General features: G+C 47.4%; 1 long non-coding RNA gene across 2 annotated transcripts; it reads right to left on the bottom strand.

Annotated features, from left to right (window-relative positions):
• Positions 1 to 4,575: 4,575 nt before the first annotated feature.
• LOC117003246 lies at positions 4,576 to 8,729 on the bottom strand. 2 transcript variants are annotated; one of them, XR_004419490.1, is made up of 4 exons: positions 7,934 to 8,729; positions 6,278 to 7,780; positions 5,622 to 5,811; positions 4,576 to 5,399 (listed from the first exon to the last, which is right to left on the bottom strand). It is a non-coding gene; the product is annotated as an uncharacterized LOC117003246 (long non-coding RNA). The 2 variants fall into 2 exon arrangements; XR_004419491.1 differs by lacking the exon at positions 5,622 to 5,811.
• Between the last annotated feature and the right edge of the window lie 12,140 nt (positions 8,730 to 20,869).

The raw sequence follows: 20,869 nt of genomic DNA, 5'->3' as shown, positions 1-20,869 counted from the left end.
TTCCATAAACAATTTCAGAGGATTCTCCTAAACTTTTGGATACATGCAAGACATTTAGTAGGGTAGATCTGGCCAACTTGGACTGACAACATCCTAGTTTTTCTGTTTACAATTATCCATATTTTTTATAGTCTTTAAGTTCCTGTAATGCAATAGCCTCAGTGATCTTTATTGGTTGGTGCTTTTTTTATTGGTCTGGTTTTTTTTCTACCCACATTATGTTTAACTTAAAGATGACTGGTTTCTTGTTGTCTTTTCTTTGGTGCTTTGTTAAGACAAACTTTTTTTTACCCCACATAGGATGCAGTTATTTTTGAGGAATTAATTTTGTATTATCTTCCTTTCCTTAGGACAGCTTTATTGGTGCAGAAGTGAACAACTGTTTGCTGTGCCCTTACATGAACACACACACACACACATACATTCACAGCACCAGGTCTGCTAGAAAACTTTAAGATGTGTAACCTGACAACCCTTTGAGTACTTTTTTCCCCTGCAGGGTCATCATGGTTTTCATAGGTCATTTTGAATTCCTGGTTGGAGAGCAGATGAACTCAGCTTGGCTCTAACACTGCTGAGACAGGGAGCATGGACTGGTTCCTGCTGTGGGTAGCATCTGAGCAGTTTTTTTCCTGGCTTGGATTCTTCCATTTGTTTCTTCTTTGCTGGTAAATCTCCTGCAGAGCCCGGGGCTTCCCTGAAATCTCCTCTTTACTACTAGGTAGGTCTGGTGTCTCCAAGTTCAGATTTTCCAGTCTGAGAGGAAGATCTCACTCTCCAGCCTGAGCTGGTCCTGGTTTGAAGCAGCACCAGCAATAATATGGAGTCACAAAATTATTGGTAATGTGCTGCATTCCCAGCAATGTGTGAGCTCTTCTCTGGCCCAGCTGCTGGCAAAGAGCTCCACAGGCACTGCAGGGTGAAGCACATCTGACTGCCTGTGACCCTGCCTTCTGCCCTTGACCACCATGGCTGAATGAACGGCACAGTCTCCTCTTCCAAGCCAGTCATTCCTGCTGGAAAACAGGCAAGAGCCTGCAGGAGCCTCAGGCTTCACAGCACCTACATGTGGGACTGGTTTGCCCTGAACTGTGGCCAGAAGTTTTTGAAGCACAAGACCTGATCTAAGAAAAATTCCTCATGGAGGTACAAGCCCAAGCAGAGAAGGAATGTTTTCAGCTGTCATAGCAGCAAGTGCTCCTTCTTACACAGGACCAAGGTGGTACACTTGGAGCAGCTCAGACAGAGCAGGCATGAGAGATACACTGAAGACCATGAAAACTGGGAAGCCCAACAAGCCTGCTAAGAGTCCAGAGCATTAGGAAACATCTCCAGGGCCAAGCAGGTGTGGCTGCAGATGTAGAAGCAGCAGCCAGCACAAAACAAAAAGTCTGTTCTGGTTTGGAGAAGTGAAACTCAGACTCTGCAGTTTGGCAGCACAGCTGGAAGAGTTCCACCACAGGCTTTCATCCTGGGACATGGAGTGTTCTCCTGCAGTCAGAGGGTGCTTGTCCTTAGTGCACTGCATCATTACTGCTTGTCTTTAGTGCCTTGTGTCCTCAGTTCTCGTCCTTAGTGCCCTGTCCCAGCCCTGCTCCATGGCCTGCCGACCATCACACAGCCCCAGAGCCTCGTGCCAAGGGATTTGTGGTTGCCTACAGATGGGACAAGTTTTAATAACAGTGTAGGGTCAGGTCATGTCTGTGCACAACAGCAACAGTAGTAATGAGCACTGAAGGGAAAACAACCCCACCATTCTATTTATAAGCAAGGAAGACGTGTCTAAATCAACATCATTCCAGCTGCTGTGCCATGGGAGACACAAGCTGTAGCTGGGCTCCCAGCCTGTAGTCAGAGTATTTTTTGCCTTCCACATTTCCTTTAAACAGATGTGGTTAGTATAAAACTCATCTTTTCCCCTTCAAGTTAATATTCTTTTAGCTCTGTGGACAATAAAAATAAACCACAAGCCCCAGCTTTTTCATAGACTAGAAGCTCATCCAAGCATATGAAATTCAGGAAAAACCCTTAAAAATCCTAAGATAGAAAGAGCTGGAGCTGAATTTACACAGATGGGGACGTAAAAGTTTGCTGCCTGGAAGGTACCAGTCTTATCCTCTGGGACTTTTTTGAGACCCTAAGGTAACTCATCTAATAGATTCTGTTCTGCCCTAACTTCTGGAATAGGCTTAGTCAACCAGGCAGTATGAAGAAATATCACAGGAAGCAGTGCCCTCAGCTCAAAAAAGCAATTTTCCAGACAAAGTGGAAAGTTCTGCTGCCTCAGGGAGCAGGAACTGCCTCCTGGAAGGCTGTTCTGGTGCTATGTTAGGTCCAGTGTTCATTAGAGCCCCATGCAGTGCCTGGTGGCATCTGCATTTTGGAAGGACTTGTTCCCTTCTCAGTCTCACCTTTTGGGAGATTTAATTTAATTTGTTTCTCAATGGTTTAAATTCTGATGAATATTTCTCTGGCTGTTTTCTGGGGGGAACACTAAGCTACTTAAAGCAGCAGCTTCAGTCTACATTGATGTCTCAAGACATCAAGAGGCTGATGGACCATTGCTTTAAGGAGCAGGAGCCACCAGCTGCCTTCAGTTCACACTCTTCCTGTATGACAAGGAGGGAATAAAGTCTCTTCAGACCAGGAAAGATGCCTTCTTTTCCAGCTGTCATGGGTTCCTCAGAGGGTGGGCTTTTTTAGCAGTTCCCCAAGAACACATACATCACTTCTACTGGAAAACACAACACAGGCCTCTATTGATACAGAAAACACAGCCCCAGACAAAAGGTGTGGTTTGCTCTCCTGAGCTGCTCTCATTTCTATGTCATCAGTTGAAAATTTGATCATTTTTTTTGTTTGGTTGAACTTTGACAACTGTTTCATCTTCTCTACAATGCTGTAATTGGGCAAGAGCATCATCAGTCAATCTTCTGTAACCAGTTTGCTGTTGCCTAGGTGCTGCATTTTCAGACATAACAAGCCAAAAGTGATATTTTAATGTAACCTAATCCCCAGAAACTAAAGCAGGTTTATAAACACAGTCCTGCAGAGACCATCTCAGACAGCTGAGAGATAAAGTAATGTGCTCCACAAAGCAATATATACAGTTTTCTCAATTGTCATTTTTCTGGCTGTCTAAACTTAAAATCCAAGTGACAGCTTTTAATGAAAAAAAAAAAAAAACCCAAATTCTGGTTTCTTTGGCTTCAGTCATCTGCCATTTTTTTCCACCATAATTTCTTTAAAAATTTCTGTTATCTATTATGAATGCATCACTTTTTATATTCATATATCCATTCAATATTTAGAGTCTCACAACACCTCCATAGAATGCTTTCAGATATCTTGAGAATTCTAGAAATGGTGCTTTACCAGTACTCAAAGGGTTTTATGTTTTATTTTATTACATAATGCATTTAATGTCTTATTTACTCACCTACAATGCACAGTATTAGCTATGTTCATCTGAATATCTATATGCAACTTCCATTCACTTACATATGCCTTAACAGAAATTGCAATAAGTAGCCACTTCTTGTATATTAAAAATGTATATACAAATTAGAATCTTTAATTTTATAATTTATTAAATTCAAATGTCTGTGTTCTTTTGCAAAAAAAAAGTGTTTGGCTTTTCCCTGTGCTTTTTTCATTGAGATGATCTTATGCAGAGATGCTGGACGAAGAATCAGCATCTTCAGATTCAAAACCATTTCAATTTCTGCAACTTAATGAAGTGAGATTGGGATAGACTTGCTGCCACAGTCCTACATCCTTGTTACAACAGCCTTTATCCAAGGCTAAATATCACAAAGTCACTGGACCAGAAGTTGATAACTGCACTGATATTAATCAAACTCACTTAAACCTGCTTAAACCTGCCCAAATCCATGCTGGTCCATGTGTCATCTCTTTAAAGGGATCATTTATTTGGGCTTCTGTTCAGGATGAATGAATTCTGCTTTGCATGTCCTATTGATAAAGTAATTGCTCCTTTCCATGAAACTCTTGCACACATTCTCCTGCCATATTCTGCACACTCGTAGCCAGGTTCCCTTTAAAGCATAACTGAATCTTTCCCATCTGATTGAAGTTTGTTGCTTGAGGATTTGAAAAATCCCTGCTTACTGTGATTATTCAGTGAGCACCATGCAGTGCATTCAAGTCTAGCATTCTTAAATCAGGTAACAAGCCACCTCAACATTTTCCATCTGGAAAAGTAATTTACATACTTAAAACAGTGGACAAGCCCAAACCTGGGGTTCATTTACTGTGATAATTCAGGCAGCATTTACAGCTGTGACAAGGGTCATCTTTAATTGCCTTTTGCTTTCATAGATTTTGAGATTTTTAGAATGGCCATGGCAAATGGTCTCACGTGCACACCCCAGACACAAGGGCCACTCAAGGTGGGGTCAGTCATGTCCAACACCTCTCCCTCCCCCTGGTCTTGCTCTCTCTCTCTCATTCTTTCTTAAATGCCAAAAGATGACACCCACGGGAGACTTTCTCTTCCTTTCCTGCCCTGCATCAGACTTTTAGTCCTTTTCACCATCATCTGCCTCTGAGAAAAGTTGTTTTTTTTTTAAAGCAGCTCAAGGAGCTGCAATTCCAGGCCAGGAAAGCAGTTTTCTGGTTATTCTTAATTACACCAGGCAAAAGGCAGCTCCTCCAGAGTGCCGTGCAAGTTTGGCTCCCCTTTCCCACAGGAGAGGGACACAGGATGATTTCCAGCCTCCCCCAGGATGTTCTGGCTCAACGCTTGGCTTTGCTCACAGGGGTCCAAAAATGCTGCTGAGCCTTCCTGGGAGATAAATGCCTGGAAACTCCCCTAGGACAGTGTATGCATGTGGATATGTGTGTGTGCATTGCTCACCTTTGCTTTCCCCCTGCCCCTCCCATCACCTTTCCCAGTCCCTCCTCCTTTAGCAGCAGAACCGCATCCAGCACTTGTAGAATCGCACTACAGGAAGGAGCAGAGCAGAGCAGGGAGAAGCCTTGTCCTCGTTATCCTGCTGGGTTTATGGTCCATCAGCAGAGTGCTGGCCCAGCACCCCCAGATGGAGCTGAACCGAGCTGAACCGAGCTGAACCGAGCCGAACCGAGCCGAACCGAGCAGCGCCGGGCTCCCGGCAGCCGGGGATGCTCCGGCTCGGTGGAGTCACCGCTAGATGGTGGCACGGCACAAGGAGAGCGACTGGGAAACTGGGACTGGGATCCCAGCCTGGAAAATCCCCTGATCTGCTGAGATGCGCTCAGGAAGGGCCAGATGGATTAAAACCCAGTCCCCATCACAGTGTGGATGTAATGGAAGGTGCTGCTGTGCTGCTGTCTGTGCCCTGACTGTGGCTGGGGGCTGGAGGAGGAATCCTGCAGGAGAGAAACACACACAGCACCTGCAGTGGAGAGATAGAGCCGTGATCAATCCCACCACCCAAATCGCTGAAAATAACTCAAGTTTTCTGGGGTTGTTATTTCTTAGGGCATCTAAACACACCCCAGTTCCTCCAGAAAAAAGTTTAGAGGTCAGTAACATTACAGGAGGTTCCACTGATGATTGTAATTTAATTATAAAAAATCTTTAATAAAAGAAACACAATAGCTGTGGAAAGATAAACCTGTTTAGGGCTGCTGGCAGGACAGGGGGTTTCATGTGACCCCAGGCAGGAGAAGGTTTTCAAGTGATGGCAGTGCTGCCCTCCCTGAGACCTGCAACAATTCACGGGGCTCAGCGCTCCAGCCTCTGTGTGGTGTGTCCAGGAGGGGCCAATCCACACCAGTGTTCAGGCACTTTGGGACATGTATGATCTGAAATGATGACGAGAAATGCATCCATGCAAAGATGCTATTTTATCAGAGGCAGATCAGTAATAGCAGAAATAAAAATGTTTATATTATTTTAAATAAATAGCCTGGGGGAGATTCCCAGGGGAGATTGCCAGCAAGTTGTCACCATGGTTTGGGCTTCTGAGACTGTGAAGTATTTTAAGAAAAGTCTGCACTGGCACAGAACTCCCCCTCTCTGCTGGCCATGAGCAACCACTGCCAGTGCAGCCACGACCATGCCATGGCCTGGAAACTCCCAGTGAAGGCTCATGAGTCATTTCCAGCTTAATTTATTCCAATGAAACAAAGTACCTCAATGCCTCTGAGCTACCGACAGGACTCCACCCATGTTCCCAGCTGGATGGGGAGCTCAGATCCTACAAATAAGCTTTGTGCCCTGGGACAATGTGCTATAGCCACCCAGCCCTCGCAGCAGCTGCCTCCTCACCTGCAGAGAGCAAGAAATAGCCAGGAACTCCCAGAAAATCTGTGTGCATCAGTGACAGTGTTGGCACACGTGGCCACCACCACTTGCTGTGTGAGCTGCAGTCAAGGTAACAGCTGTGGGGGGCAGCAATTCCAACCCAACTCTGTCTAGATGGAAAAACAGCTCATTAATATTTTATGGCAATATCTTCACTGGTACCGCAGTGGCTGCTTGCTGTAATGCACAGGAGATTAATGGACTGGGGGATGTAATTAGAGAACACAAAGCATCTGGAATCTGGCACAAATCAGGTCAAAACATTTTCCTTTCCTAAACTTTTAATGACAAACATGGAAACACAGAATCACAGAATGGTTTGGAATGGAAGGGACCTTAGAGCTGATCTGGTTCCACCCTTCTGCCATGGGAAGGGACACCTTCCACTAAATCAGGTTGCTCCAAAGCCCTGTTCAACCTGACCTTGAACATTTCCAGGAATTCACAACCTCTTGAGGCACAGCCTGTGCCTCAACACACTCACAATAAAGAATTTTTTCATAATCTAAATCTCTCTTCTTAATTTAAAGCAGTTCCCCGTTGTCCCATTCTGCTCTGTAAAAAGTCATTCTCCCACATGCAAGAGAGGAGTTGCTCTTCCAGGTTGTTGATGCACCTTCAAGGACCTGCACTGGGGTGTGGAGATGCTCAGTGTCAGGTTAAGCCTCTCCCCCAGTCCTGGCAAGAGGCAACAAGCATCAGAAATGCCCAGAGGAGAGTCCTCTGTTACACTTACCCAACTCTGCTGAACTGCGTGGATTTCCCCAAAACTGGAAGCATTCCAAAAAAAACCCCAAAAACTAACAAACATGAAACCAAACAAAAAAATGACTGTCAGCATTTATATCTCAGACACTCAACCAAGCCCTGCAGAACTAACAACTGCTGTTTTCCTCTGCAGCTCAGGCACTGCTGCTGTTCCTGTTTTCTTTTGCCATTAATTCCATTTGGTGACAGTTTTCACACACCCAGGAATGCTGATTCACTGCACTCTTGGAGAATATAAATACAGGAAACTGGGCTGATTTATCCAGAACCATCCTCACAAGTTGTTGGGAGAAACCTATGGTATTCTTACAAGAAGCATTCAAACTTGCACCACCTTGTTTCTTTTAAATTAAGATTTTTTGAGGGTGCAGATGATGAGAGAAGAACCCAAATGGTTGTGGTTGAGGGGGAAAAAAAAGAAAAAAAGGTATATTATATTTGTCCCTTCCATCTGGCATGTTCTGTTCACTCCATCAGACCTCTGAGAAGGAGGCAACTCCAGCAGAGGGGAGGGACTTACCAGGGAGCATCTTGAACACTTTTTTAAGAGAGAATTTTTCCATGCACATCTGCACATGTGGAGTTTGTTTCCAGATCAGTGATCTTCTTCACAAAATGTTTTTCCCAAGGTCCATACTGCAGCTGCTTAGCATGGCTGGTGTCTGAAGAGTTTTTTACTTTTGATGGTAATCATGCTTCCTGCAAGTAAGAAGGAAAAATTGTAATTCTGAATTACTGCAGCATGATCCCAGCTGTTAGTGAATTTAATGAATGAAGGTTGTGGGTCACTTCAGCCAAATTCAGCTGCTTGGCACCAGAAGTCCAGAAAAAAAACAGCTTAAGATTACATACCTGTTATATTGAAATGCTGAGCAATGGCTGTTTCCAGAAAAAAATAATCTGCTTGGAACCATATCCTGAAGGGATGCACAAGTCTGTTGAGCTGCTTATTTCTTTTTACTGGAGATAAAAAAACCCTGAATGATGAATGTGCGATTGGGTGACTAAGTCAGCTGTTACAGCCAATTCCAGCCTGGATGCTCTAACACAGAATATTTGCATTAAAACTAAAGCAGTGATTTTTAATGTAGGATTTCTGTTTTTCTCTTCATCACTCGAGCAGGTCAGGACAGGCATTGTGGGGAGCAGCAAGGCTCAGAAATGCAGTTGCACTCCCTGGCCTGGGCACACAGGGATGTTGTGTGGGATGGTTATTCCCCAGGAAAAAGCAGCAGCTGTTGGGGCTGCCTCTGAGGACAATGTTGGGAAATAAGTACAGAAGGAAGATTCTGCTGCAACATAACAATTCATCTCCCCACGCAAAATGATGCTGCAAGAGAGGCTATGAGAGGGACACCGGGGTCACTCCAGAATTGCAATCAGTTTACAGCATGTTAATAAGCCAGGAAACAAAGGCAAATTGCTGCTGCCCAGGGAACCACAAGGTCAGATGCTGCCAGTCCTCCTGGCAAAGCAATTTTCTGTAATGCACTTGTGTGTTCTCAGAGAAACATGAACAGGGATGATACTGGGAGCAGTGGGAGAGAGGGGTTGGAGGAGCAGAGCCCTGGGAGGTGCTGTGGCAGGGCCAGCTGCTGCTGTGCCTCCACAGCAAAATGGATGTACAGCTCAGTCCAGGGATGTACATCTCTGCCCAGGGATATACAGCTCTGCCCAGGGATATACAGCTCTGCCCAGGGATGTACAGCTCTGCCCAGGGATGTACATCTCTGCCCAGGGATGTACAGCTCAATCCAGGGATGTACATCTCTGCCCAGGGATGTACAGCCCAGCCTAGGGATGTGTGGCTCAATCCAGGGATGTACAGCTCTGCCCAGGGATGTACAACTCAGCTCAGGGATGTGTGGCTCAGTCCAGGGATGTACAGCTCTGCCCAGCAACGCTCGGCTCAGAGCAGAATGGGAGCAGGGACAGAGGAGAGCAGAGAGCAGCACTAATGAAGCTGCAAACACCCACTGCCTCTTGGGCAAATCAGCACAAATTTGTTCACAAAATAAGGCAGAGAAGGAAGAAAAACAGCCCCAAACCCTAAAGATTCCCCTTCCATCAATAAAGCATGAAGGAACTACGGCTCCTCTGTTCCCACCACAACTCGGAGCACAGGCAGCCCTTCCCCTCCCCCAGCACGGCCCCGCAGTCCCTCAGCCCCTGGCACAGGGAATTGTCGCCGGGCGGTGCCCGCAGGGATGCTCGGTGCCCGCAGGGATGTGCGGGGCCTGTCCTGGCGGTGCCCGCAGGGATGTGCGGTGCCCGTCCTGGCGGTGCCCGCAGGGATGCTCAGTGCCCGTCCTGGCGGTGCCCGCAGGGATGCTCTGTGCCCGCAGGGATGCTCGGTGCCCGCAGGGATGCTCGGTGCCCGCAGGGATGCTCGGTGCCTGTCCTGGCGGTGCCCGCAGGGATGTGCGGTGCCCGCAGGGATACTCGGTGCCCGCAGGGATGTGCGGTACCCGCAGGGATGCTCTGTGCCCGCAGGGATGCTCGGTGCCCGCAGGGATGCTCGGTGCCCGCAGGGACACTCGGTGCCCGCAGGGATGCTCGGTGCCCGCAGGGATGCTCGGTGCCCGTCCTGGCGGTGCCCGCAGGGATGTGCGGTGCCCGCAGGGATGCTCGGTACCCGCAGGGATGCTTGGTACCCGCAGGGATGCTCGGTGCCCGCAGGGATGCTCTCTGCCCGTCCTGGCGGGGCCGCGGGCTGCCCCGGCGCCGGCGGCTGCGGCTCGGGCAGGGCAGGCAGCCAGCCGGATATATTTAGCAACAGCAACAAAACAGGCAGCGGGATCAGCTGACTGAGGCAGGGAGCTGGCGCATGGGTTAGTGTTAGACAGCACATCTCCCGTGCTGGAACAGGGAGCGGGGCAGAGCTGCAGCCAGGGGAGACGAGAGCCGCCCGTGCCCGCAGCCCGCAGGTAAGGGAGGGGGGCTGGCCAAGGGCTGTGCCTGGGGGTCGCTGGGAACAGCGGGATGCTGCAGCCGGGGATGCTCCAGGCAGGGTGCAAGGGAAGCTGCAGGGCAGCGGGGATGTGATGGGGAGGTGACCTCGGCCGTGCCAGCGCCTTGCCCAGGGAGAAGGGGATCGCGTCCGGGCGGGACCTGGTCCATCCCATCATCGCAAGAGTTTTACTGCAAATAGGTAATTTGATTTCCTTCCGGAGGAAGGGCGTGTTAGCAGGACTTAGTTACTGATTAGCGCTATGGTGATTTTACACCTCATCGCTTGTCCCTTACCAGCGGTATCCGGGCCCAGACTCTGACACTGCCGAGCCCAGGCAAGGGCTGGGAGGGAAGGAAGGAACAAACCTTTTCCTCAAGGCTTGAGGACGTGGGAGAAACAGAGCAGGCAGGAAGAGGGATAATAAAAAGGCCCTAAGGTTTAAAACAAGCATCTCCTACTGTCAGGTCAGCGAATCCCAGCTTGGCTAGCTTTACCAGTAGCACCTGAGAAAAACCAGTGAGAGCCAGCAGCAGCCTGAGGAGGGATGGGCACCCAGCGAGCCCTGCCCTGGGCTCGGCACGAGCTGCTCATTTGTGCTCCCTGTGTGATCTGCAGCTTTGCAGGGAGGTTCAACAAAGCCAGATTTATTTCCAGCAATGGCAAGCAAGGCATTAAAATAGCTGGTAAAGCACTTTTGCGTTTAATCACACAACAAAGCTATGTTGTGTCTGCAGATTAGTCACATACAAATTTCATTGGGGGAAGCAGGAAAAAAAAAAAATCCAGGCTATGTAGTCATATCTGCCAGAAGGGGAGATAAGCAAAGCACAGGGGGGAGTGTTTGGAGAAAAAAAATCAGTACAGTTAGAAAACACTGCAGCACAAAATATACTGAAATATTTGTAATTCAATATATTTAACTGAGCAGTTTGATGGAAATCCATCCTAAAAGGAGTTGAGAATATATTTACATTGGAATATAAAGGACATGAATTAAATCCTTTTGACTCTATGTAAACACTCAGGGAAGGACCTACCTCTCCATAACTACATTTATGAACTACGGACATAAATAACTCTGTACATTCTCACCTACAGCTTCTAGAAGAGACCGCTGTAATGTTGCTTTACTTAGGTGGTGCTCCCCACAGGGGCAGGGCAGCTCCTCTCCTGCTGGGTTCAGCCCCTGCCTGCTTGGACTCAGGGTGAAGTCAGAGCCCTGTCACAGGGAGCAGACATGGAGCATTGAACGAGGAGAGTGGTTTGTGCCTTGTTACTCCAACAAGGGCAGTGAGACAAGCTCATGCCCCTGCCCACACCTCTCCAGCTGTGCTCCCTTGCATTGCTTCAGGGGTGAGCACCATTGCTGATCTCCTTAATGAACCTTCTATTTAGTGCCACATTTAATGACTTGGCTTCTTTGGTACATTTATGAAACTCTTTATGAAGCCATGGATACAAAAATACTGCCAGCAAACTTTTAAAATGCAGTTTTTTTAACAGCCGTGTTTACCACAAGAAAGCATCAGGTGGCTCAGGTAGAAACAAGCCCAGGATTACTTTAGCACAGCAGGTTTTCACATGCTGATCTTGTCTGCTCTGTTCTTTGCAGCTATGGCACCCCGGATCAGGCTGAGCCTTTCAAAGCCTCTCCCAACCATCCGGGAAACCCACGAGGAAGCGATGGAGGATCCAAGCTGCAACCCAAAGTATGGAAGTGCTGCAGCCAGCCCAGACTCGTACTCCAGTGATGACTACATCCAATCCATCTGCCACCTCGCCAGACCCACCTTCCCAGCCCTTCTGGAAAGCAGACGTAAGGGTAAGGACAGAAAGACCCTCAAGGGCCTTGAAGATGTGTCAGGTTCTCCACTGCTTGTGGGAACACAGCAGGAAAGGTCAAAATGTAAACTGACCAATTTCATCTCAAATGTGGTGCCACTGGGAAAAGTCCCACCTGGAGAAACAGACTTTTGGTCCAGAGAGGACCCCCTGGAACAAATTTACACCAACACAGGAAATATTTGCTCCTCTAAGGCTTCTTCCTATGGTGAAAGTGCCAGCACTGGTTACTCACAGTGCAACTCTTCTGTCCCAAATCGTGACCTCCATCCCACAATCCTGGAAGAAAAATCCACAGGGAAAACCAGTTTTCCACGAGTGTTCAGTTTTCCCAGGCTTCCCTCCCCAAGACCAGTTCAGAAGGAAGCAGTATGCTCAGAGCTGAGGTATCTCAGAAGGGATGAGGGAACAGTTTTAGGGAATAACCACAGTGAGAAAGAAAATGGCCCCATGTTCAATAACACTGAAGAGTCATTGGCACCCTCAGCCAGAGGAAAGGTGGTAGGAAACTCAGCCCTGCCCTGCTCTGGCAGGCTGAATTTGTTCAATATACCAGGCATAGATAAAAAAGAAAGAAGAGAAAATTCTCATTGTGATAAAAATGTCATGGGTGGTGTTCCCACTAAGCAGAGATATTTTGAGTCTTTCCAGGTACCTAAAAAAGCCACTATCCATAATTGGATTTCAGAGCACAGATGCATCTGGAAAGAAGCAAAGATAAAAGCTTGTTTGCTCCCAGCCATTGCTGAAGTGTGAAGAAGTAGCTGCTTAGAATAATTTTATTCACAAGATGTAACCACCCTGTGCTCTAGTGGCTCTCCCTGGAGTCCTCACACAGAAAACATGGCTTGAACATGCATGCGAGTCAGGCAGACTCTTGTGATCCATCATCTCCCTCATCTGTGAGCAAAGGGACAATTCAGAGTCTCATCTGCTAAGGAAACAGCAATCAGTTTTCATTTTGGAAAGGCAACAGTTCATAAAGCATCTCCTCCCACCTACTGCCTAGAACTGCCCTGAGCACAAAGAAAAGCTGGAGAGAGCTGGAGAGAACACAAATCCCATCTGTGCTGGAGAAGAAGTGGGAACAGTGAAATACCAGTGCTTTCCAGCCAATGCCAAGCAGCCAGATGTTGCTGACACTTGGGGTACAGTTATTCAAAAAGGAACCCTTTGCCCATGGCTTGGACAGTAGAAATGCACTCTCTCTGACACACACATTTACTGGGACACCCATCATAGATCCCTGCCTCAGCACCAGGATCCCACTGCAGAGATCATCCATTAGAGCAGTAGCATAAAGAAATATTTCTTTAAAACCATAGAAAGTCTGTTATGAGGTCTGTTGCTGGAGGGCAACATGGAGAATATTACAACACCTTGGGTGGGGCTTTTCCTGGTGTTTACCCTGGCACAACTCTGTTCCCTTTACTCCTGAACTTATTGCTGGCAGGAGGAGAGCTGGGAGCCCTGGAGGCATTGCCATGCCAGTGCTGTGGCTGTTGTGGAGCCAGCTGTAAAGAAACAGGCATCATGATGGACTCTGCACTGTCCCAGCCAGGCTGCACACCACGGGCACCCACAGGATTTGCTGCTCAGGTGTGGGAGCCCCATGAGCCCACACAGAGCCCTGCAGGCTCAGAAGAGCAGCCTTGGCAGAGGGGCAGCCCAGGGATGCTGGGCTGGTGCTCAATAGAACCTGAATGTAAAATAATAACTTGTGTTTCCCTTCATACCTGTGCTTCTGTATTCTCGCCTACCTGACCATGCTGATGATGTTGACTGAGCTTTGCTTCGTGCTGTGAGACTGAAACGTGGAAAAAACACATGTGCATGTTCCAACCATCCAGCACACAGCATATACAAACAATTAATGTTGATGCTATTGCTACATGGGATGAGAAGCATTCCCACAAGGCTGGGAGGTTCTGGCATGGGGTAATGGGCACATGCCCAGGCCATCCCTCACTGCCACACAGAGATTTCATCAGAGAAGCTGCCACTGACACTTTCTCCTGCAGTCAGAGAAAACTCACCCACCTGTCTGGTGCCTGGCCTGTCTGTCTCCATAGCCAGTCAGGAGATGTAGCTGAGAAAACTGCAAAGCAATACCAGCCTAATTATTACTGCTACCAGGAATAAACGTTTTGGCACAGCAGAGAGCATAGGGACCAGGCTGTTTGCTCAACAGCAGCTAAGATGAGAAACAGCATTGGAAAGCTGCAATTATAAAAATGCTCACAAGTGATTTCCAAACCACCCTCAAGCAGATTAAATGAAAAAGCAACTTCTACTCAGTACCAACATGAGTGTAAATATGCTCAAGGATCAAAAGGTGAGAGTGTTTGAGCTTCTCATCCTCACATCTCTTACCTCAAATATTTTTTTCTCCCGTTGAAACTCATTAGTGCTATGGAGCTGAGCTGCTTCTCAGCTCTGCTTTTGAACTAACCACACAGCAAGAATAGAAGTGAAGGTGGCTCCAGCATTCATTAAAGCTGATGGAGAAAGTTGAACCCAGGAGGTCCCAGCTTGTTCTGCCTCTGCCACACCTGTCCCTCCCTTCTCAGGTAAATGTGGGGTTTAAGCGATGCTTGTCCTCATTGCTCTGCTGTCACTTAAATTTCTCTCCATGTGAATATTTATGACTCTAAAGCCTAAGAAGTCTTGTGCCAACTGCATGTATCACTGCTTTTGACAGAGGAAACAAATAAAATCCTTCCATCCAGTTGTTGTTGTTGTTGTTGTTGCCATTCTGCGTTCCACAGGGGATTATTTTTAGCGGTGGGCTGATCCAAGCACATGGGCTCTGACTTGCCATGCAAACACCTTCTCACTCCACCACATCTCCAAAGGCCTTCACACCTCACTCCTTCAGCAGCTGCTGCCCAGGACTGTGATTCCTTCTCAGCTGCCACTGAGAATCCTGTAAGTCTCTGCACTTACAGTATTCTGAGCTGTAATCCTGCAAAGTCTCTACACCTCTGAACCCATCACCTTTTCTCTTCAGAGTGAAGAGGTGCAGCAGCAGATGAGACACACCGGGAAAAGCCTCCAACTCCTCTGATGTAGGACTGGGAGCAGTGCTCAGAGCTGGGGACATTTAAAACACAGTGTTAGTTCCAGGTTTGTTCAGCAGTGGCTGTTACGTACCCATGGAGAACCAGGAGTCTGGAATTAGGTGCAGCCAGGTTTGGAGAAATGAAGCTTTGGAGTGAACTGGCTCTTTCTGGAGAATACTTTTTCTTTAGTCAAGAGATTCTACTCAAGTAACTGGGTTTTGCAAGAGGAGCCAAAGCTGCTGGGATGCAGCAAAGATGGGGGCAAAGAGACATGGGCAAATTAGAGTCATAGAAGTGGCAAGGCAGGAAAGGGAGGAGGGAAATGTGGGGCTGGTGGTGCCAGTGGGTGAGCAGGGCAGCTCCCAGCAGGAAAGGGATGCTGGGTGGCAGGGCCAGGAGCCCCAGGCTGAGGAATTCCAGCTGTGCAGTAGAAGCTGTGACAGATAAGAAAAGAAAAGCTGGTTTAACACAGGGCAGAGGCAGCAGATAGAGAGGGTTGTTACTATTCATATTGGCTTAAATCCTGTTTTGAAAAGTCCTCACCTTCTTCACCATCAGCTCTGTTGGAGATGACCATGTTGGTCCTTGTGAAATCACTGCACAATGAAATATCCACCAGTTCCCTGGATAAGGCAGATCTGCAGCTGTACCTCACCCACCTGCTGCAGATGTACTTTGGGCTGGATCAAGGAGGGGATGGGGACTGAGGCAGCCTTGTCACTCCCCTGTCCCAGCTCTCTGCCCCCCAGCTGCTGAGGGAGCCTGCAGTCCTACCAAAGCAAAAGAAATTGGATGCTTTGGGTGGGATAATGTGGCATGTAGTTACACAGCACTTTTCTCCCTGTTCACCCTATGGATGCACACCTAGGCCATCAGAAAATGCTCCCTCTCCTTCCCTCTCTGCAGAACAGCCCCTGAGGAATCACTGGTCAGGATAAGCCTGCAGAACTTGCTGCCTGTTCAGAAGTGCTTCCAGACAAGAAAGAAAACCTTATCTAGGAATTTAGGTCACAGAGAGAGATAAAAGCTGTGCTGCTTCCATGGCCAATCTCATGGCAGGCTCTGCATTTGAAGTCACCGGCAGAAAAATCTCATTTATTGAGATCATCAGAACTGCCAAAGGGATTTGGATTAATTTGAATGGGGAATTGGTATCCAAATCCCACTGGCAGCTTTCAGTCTCAGACTTCACATCCAGCTCACAAGCACACTGTGAGCTAACATGGCAATTTTGCTTGCATGATCATGCAGCCTCTTCCTGCTGGAAACAGTAAATGCATTTGGACACAGAAAATCACCACCAGAATTTACAAACCAGAGACAGCGAGGCAGAAAGAAAACTGTCCCAGTCTTTCCTCAGATTCGTGTCTTTTAAACAACAAAGACACCCATCAGCTGAAAGCACAGGCGAGGAAGAAGCAGCCCCAGGAGCTCTCTGGTGATCAGACCTGTGCAGGGCAGGAGCTGCTCCTGCAGCACTGAGAGCTCACCCAGCCAGGAGGGGCCTTTCTGTGCCCACACAGACAGCAAGAGAGATAAACAAACTGAAATATGATCCAGTGCAGCGTGATTACAGACAGGGACACATCATGGAGGGGGCTCTCAGCCGGGGATTGTAATGCAAGGGACAAGCAGGAGCAGATCCAAGGGCTGCACACAAACTGGGAGATGCTGGAGGGGTATGAGCAAGGTTAGCAAAATCATTTTCTGAAAAGGTCTTTAACTCTGAAGTTAGGATTAAAGCAGCTATTTTTGATTTCAGGAAAAAAATCAACTCTTAAAGCTTCAAGGAGAACTTAAAGCTCCCACCTTTTAAGGAGATCAGACCTGAGCCTGGGGCAAAACCCAGGATGCCTCAGCTGAAAGCTGGGGTTCTGTGGGTGGTGCTTCAGGCTTTCCCCCTGCCCTGAAGTGCCTGCATTTGGGCCTAATTGCTCATTGAGGACATTTCTTAATTAACTTTGAGCCTTCCTAAGTGGCGACTAACTTCATTTATCATGGTGAAAATGAAGTTAAACTGCATTTAGTGACTAAGCAGGAATCCCTTAGCTTTGAATGAAACCTTGACTGAACCATCAGCAACGTGATTAATGGCAAAGTGTTTTTGTATTTTCCATTTGCAGCCGTAACTGTGGGAGAAGAGAGCTCTGAAATGATGGCTGAAAGCTTTATTGCTTGTGTTTGAAGAGCCAGAAGTTCCAGGCACAGCTCTCTGCCTTGCTCACCAGGGCCCACGTGTGTTTTTGTGGCTGGAATCACTTATGTGGGCCACAGTTGACAGCAGGGATGACCCCTGCAGTGTCACATCATGGGCTTGTGGCCTTTCCCCATGCTCAGGGATTCTCAAGTATAATCTAATTTGCTTGACAAGAGCTAGAGCTGATGCAGAATACATGTTGTGTAAATAGAGAGATATTGTTCCTGGTAATTGCAGCCTTCCTGGAATTAATGGTCCTGGAGGCAATGCTTCCTAGGACTGTTGCAAAGAGCTGTAGAAAGACTGGGCATTTTTAGAATACCAGCTTGTTGCTACATAAAGTTTGACCAAATGCCATTTAAATCAAAGGGAGCCTTTAAGTGCTTTGGAATGGGCTTGTAATGGGAATGATTTTCCGCTGCATTTAAAGCACAGATTTCTAATAGCAGCTGATGAGGAAAATCAAATTATGAGTTTATTTATCTGTGTGTATTAGCATTGTATCAACTGTTTCTTGTCTTTGCTTTTAAATTAACCTAGCTGAAAGCCCAGCAGCCTGCTGTGGGCTTAGCAAAGGCTGTGTGTAAACCACAAGGCTTTATCTGCCTGTGCCTCACACACCTGCAGTGGCTTTGTCCCTGAGGATCAGCAAATCCCTGCTCTGCAGAGCGGGTGGTCACGCACAGTGAGAGCAGAGGAGCCAGCAGGGACACTGCCACATCTCATCTGGCAGCACAATGTGACATTTGCAAGTCAGCTGTGCTTAGCTGAATGTTTTGTTATTTTTTCCTGGATGGTGAGTATGTGGGAGAGAAAATGTTTTATACCAGTGTTGCTGGGCTGCTCTCAAACTCTCTGCAAGGAGGATATAGCCAGGGGGGTGTTGGTCTCTCCTCCCACGTAACAAATGGCAGGACCAGAGGAAATGGCCTCAAGTTGTGCCAGGAGAGGTTTAGATTAGGTATGGGGGAAAATTTCTGGATGGTTTGTCAAGCCCTGGAACAGGCTGCCAAGGGGAATGGTGGAATCACTGTCCCTGGAAGTATTCAAACAACATGCAGATGTGGCACTTGGGAACAAGGTTTAGCAGTGGGTTTGGCAGTGCTGAACAGGTCACTGATCTTAGGGGGCTTTTCCAACATTAATTATCTTATTTTATGTTTTATATCTTTCCAACTCACTCAATGAGCACTGGCTGAGCTCCACTAGCTCAGCTTCAGAACGGGGGGATGGCACATCTCAACTGTCCAGGCTCCAAAGCAATTATACAAGAAAAACCAAATTTGCTCCAGATGTTCTTCACATTCCCCCTCAGGTCATGCTACAGAAGCATCAAAAACTGCACAGAATAAATTGTGACTTTGTCTCACAAATGCCCTTCATGGTTGTTTCGCAGTGCCAGCCTCCCACCAGGCCCTGTTGAGCTGGGGGCTATGTAAATGCACAGTGGCCATCCCTGACTTGCTGAGCCTACAAGCCATTCCAGCCTCATTAGTGGGATGAGCTGGGAGCTTCAGATTGAGGTTGATTTGCAGAAAGAGCAAAGGAACCTGCACATGGTCCTCGCTCTCAGAGCCAGCTGTGGAAAACAGTAAAAATAAAACTGCTTTTCAGGGGAAGCAAATACAAGCATAGGCCTGATCATGCCCAGGTTTGAATCCAGAAGCATCCAGGTCCTACTTCAGACCCCAGTTTGGACAGATGGGTGTGTAATAACTGTCACTGTCTGCAGGTAAGAAGAGTTGGGGGTACAAACATTGCAGGTGAGTTCCTGCTCCTGCCCAGAAGAGCTGACAGGGATGGGCCAGAGCGGCTGCAGCTGGGACTCTGCTGCTGCTCCCAGCCTGTTTCAGTCCCAGCTCTCCAAAACATCCCTACTCCTGTTCCTTCAGGCACTACAAGGCTACATAAAGCACAGCTGGGCTGTGGTGACATTTGAGCTGCTCAGTCAATGCTCAGCTTTCCTTCAGGTGTGCTGGGGTGTGAGGCATCCCCAGCTCTCAAAGGATGGTGACATCCCTTCTGTGTTGCCCCTCCATGCTGCCTCTGCTCAAGCCTGGTTTGCTGGAACAAGGGCACACAGGCAGAAAACAACACAGCCTCCTTGCTGTGCAGGGTCAGCTCCTGGAATTGATTGCTGCAGGATGTCAACAAGATAAAATTCAGCGGGATTCAAGAGAGGATTAGACAGTCCTGTGATCAGGAACATTTGTGCAATGCTAACTGGGTCAAAGAAATACAAGAGAAATTAAGCATTGTGCTTCCCTGAAGGGCTGAGCTGGTACCAGCTGGGTTTAGATTCCTCCCCACCTCCCTTTCCCTGTCTTTTTATAGCAACAAGCAAATAGCAGGATCTATAGCAAAGTGTCTTCTCTTCCCATGGAATAATAAAGCATTGCCTGCTCTAGGAAGTCCTTGAGACCAAAGTGACAACTGATCCATGCTCCAGCTCTCAGCAAAACCCTCCCCTTGACATTTTAACTGCAGAAAATGAAAGATTCCTTTCTTTGCTGTCTCTAAGATTCAGATCAACAATTTCTCAAGAAGGGAATGAACCACACAATAAACAGGCTGCAGATGAGCTGCTTGTGTCTCCACCCTGACACTCTTTCCTAAGCATAATGAACCAAATTAATTACATAACTGTACAATATTGTCAACCAGAAAAACATATGGGGTAAATAGCTGGATCCAGAAGCTAACAGTGGTATTAAGGGGAAGTGTTGGGGGGATAATGGGAGTGATGGTTTCCACCACCAAAGAGACCAGAAGAGATTTGGTCTTGCAACAAGGAAAAAGAAGAGCAAAATCCTCAGGATTCTGGAATAGAGCTCACTCTCCAGGTCAGCAGATACAGCACCAGGTGCTCCAAGGTGGGACTTGCCATGGAGGTAGAAAGTGGAGGCTGGGGCACCCAGCATAACCTTTTCCTAGATTTTATTTTTCAGTAGAAATATGCTGACAAACATCCATAATCTCTGCACATTTTTCTGACATGTAAAAGTGCTCCTGGCACAATTGGCCAGCAGGCACAAGGCACTGCATGTGACAGCAAGGGCAGTGCAGCTGCTCTGAGCACATCAGTTCACTTCATTAAATCTCACTGGCTTCAACAACAGGATTCTGAGAGAAGTCTTGCTGAGGCTAATGCTGGCAACAGAAAATTACCTGGTGATCTCAGACAGGCAGCAGAAATCTTTGGATTCTGTGCCCAAAGATGAAGCCTCCTTCCTACAGTCCATTGCAAAGGATACAGGCTAGAAAGGAAAACATGTCAGCATTTAAACATCACCCCATTAGGCTTGGCAAAATTTGTGACACCCATTGTATTCAAAATTTTCATAGTATGGGAGAATGGTTTGGACCTTAAAGATCATCTTATTCCAACTCCCTGCCATGGGCAGGGACACCTTCCACTAGATCAGGTTTCTCCAAGTCCCATCCAGCCTCACCTTGAATATTTACAGGGATGGAGCAGCCACAGCTTCTCTGGGAATCTTTGCCAGGGCCTCACAGGGAAGAACTTCCTAATACCCAATATAACTCTGCCCTCTGTCAGCTTGAAGCCACTTTCATATTTGCTGCCAAAATTGGCAAAGAAACAAACCCTCCCCAAACTGCCCCACCACATTTCATTGCATCTAATACTAATTCTAGCAATTTAAATTCAAAAGGAAATTCAAAATGTTTTAATTGTTTCCCTTTTCCCTGTTCTTCCAGAAATAGCAATGGCT

Source organism: Catharus ustulatus, chromosome 15 (assembly GCF_009819885.2).
Source record: "Catharus ustulatus isolate bCatUst1 chromosome 15, bCatUst1.pri.v2, whole genome shotgun sequence".
Lineage (NCBI taxonomy): Eukaryota > Metazoa > Chordata > Aves > Passeriformes > Turdidae > Catharus > Catharus ustulatus.
The sequence above is the reverse complement of the archived record's forward strand: the minus strand, read 5'-3'. Positions and strand labels throughout refer to the sequence as shown.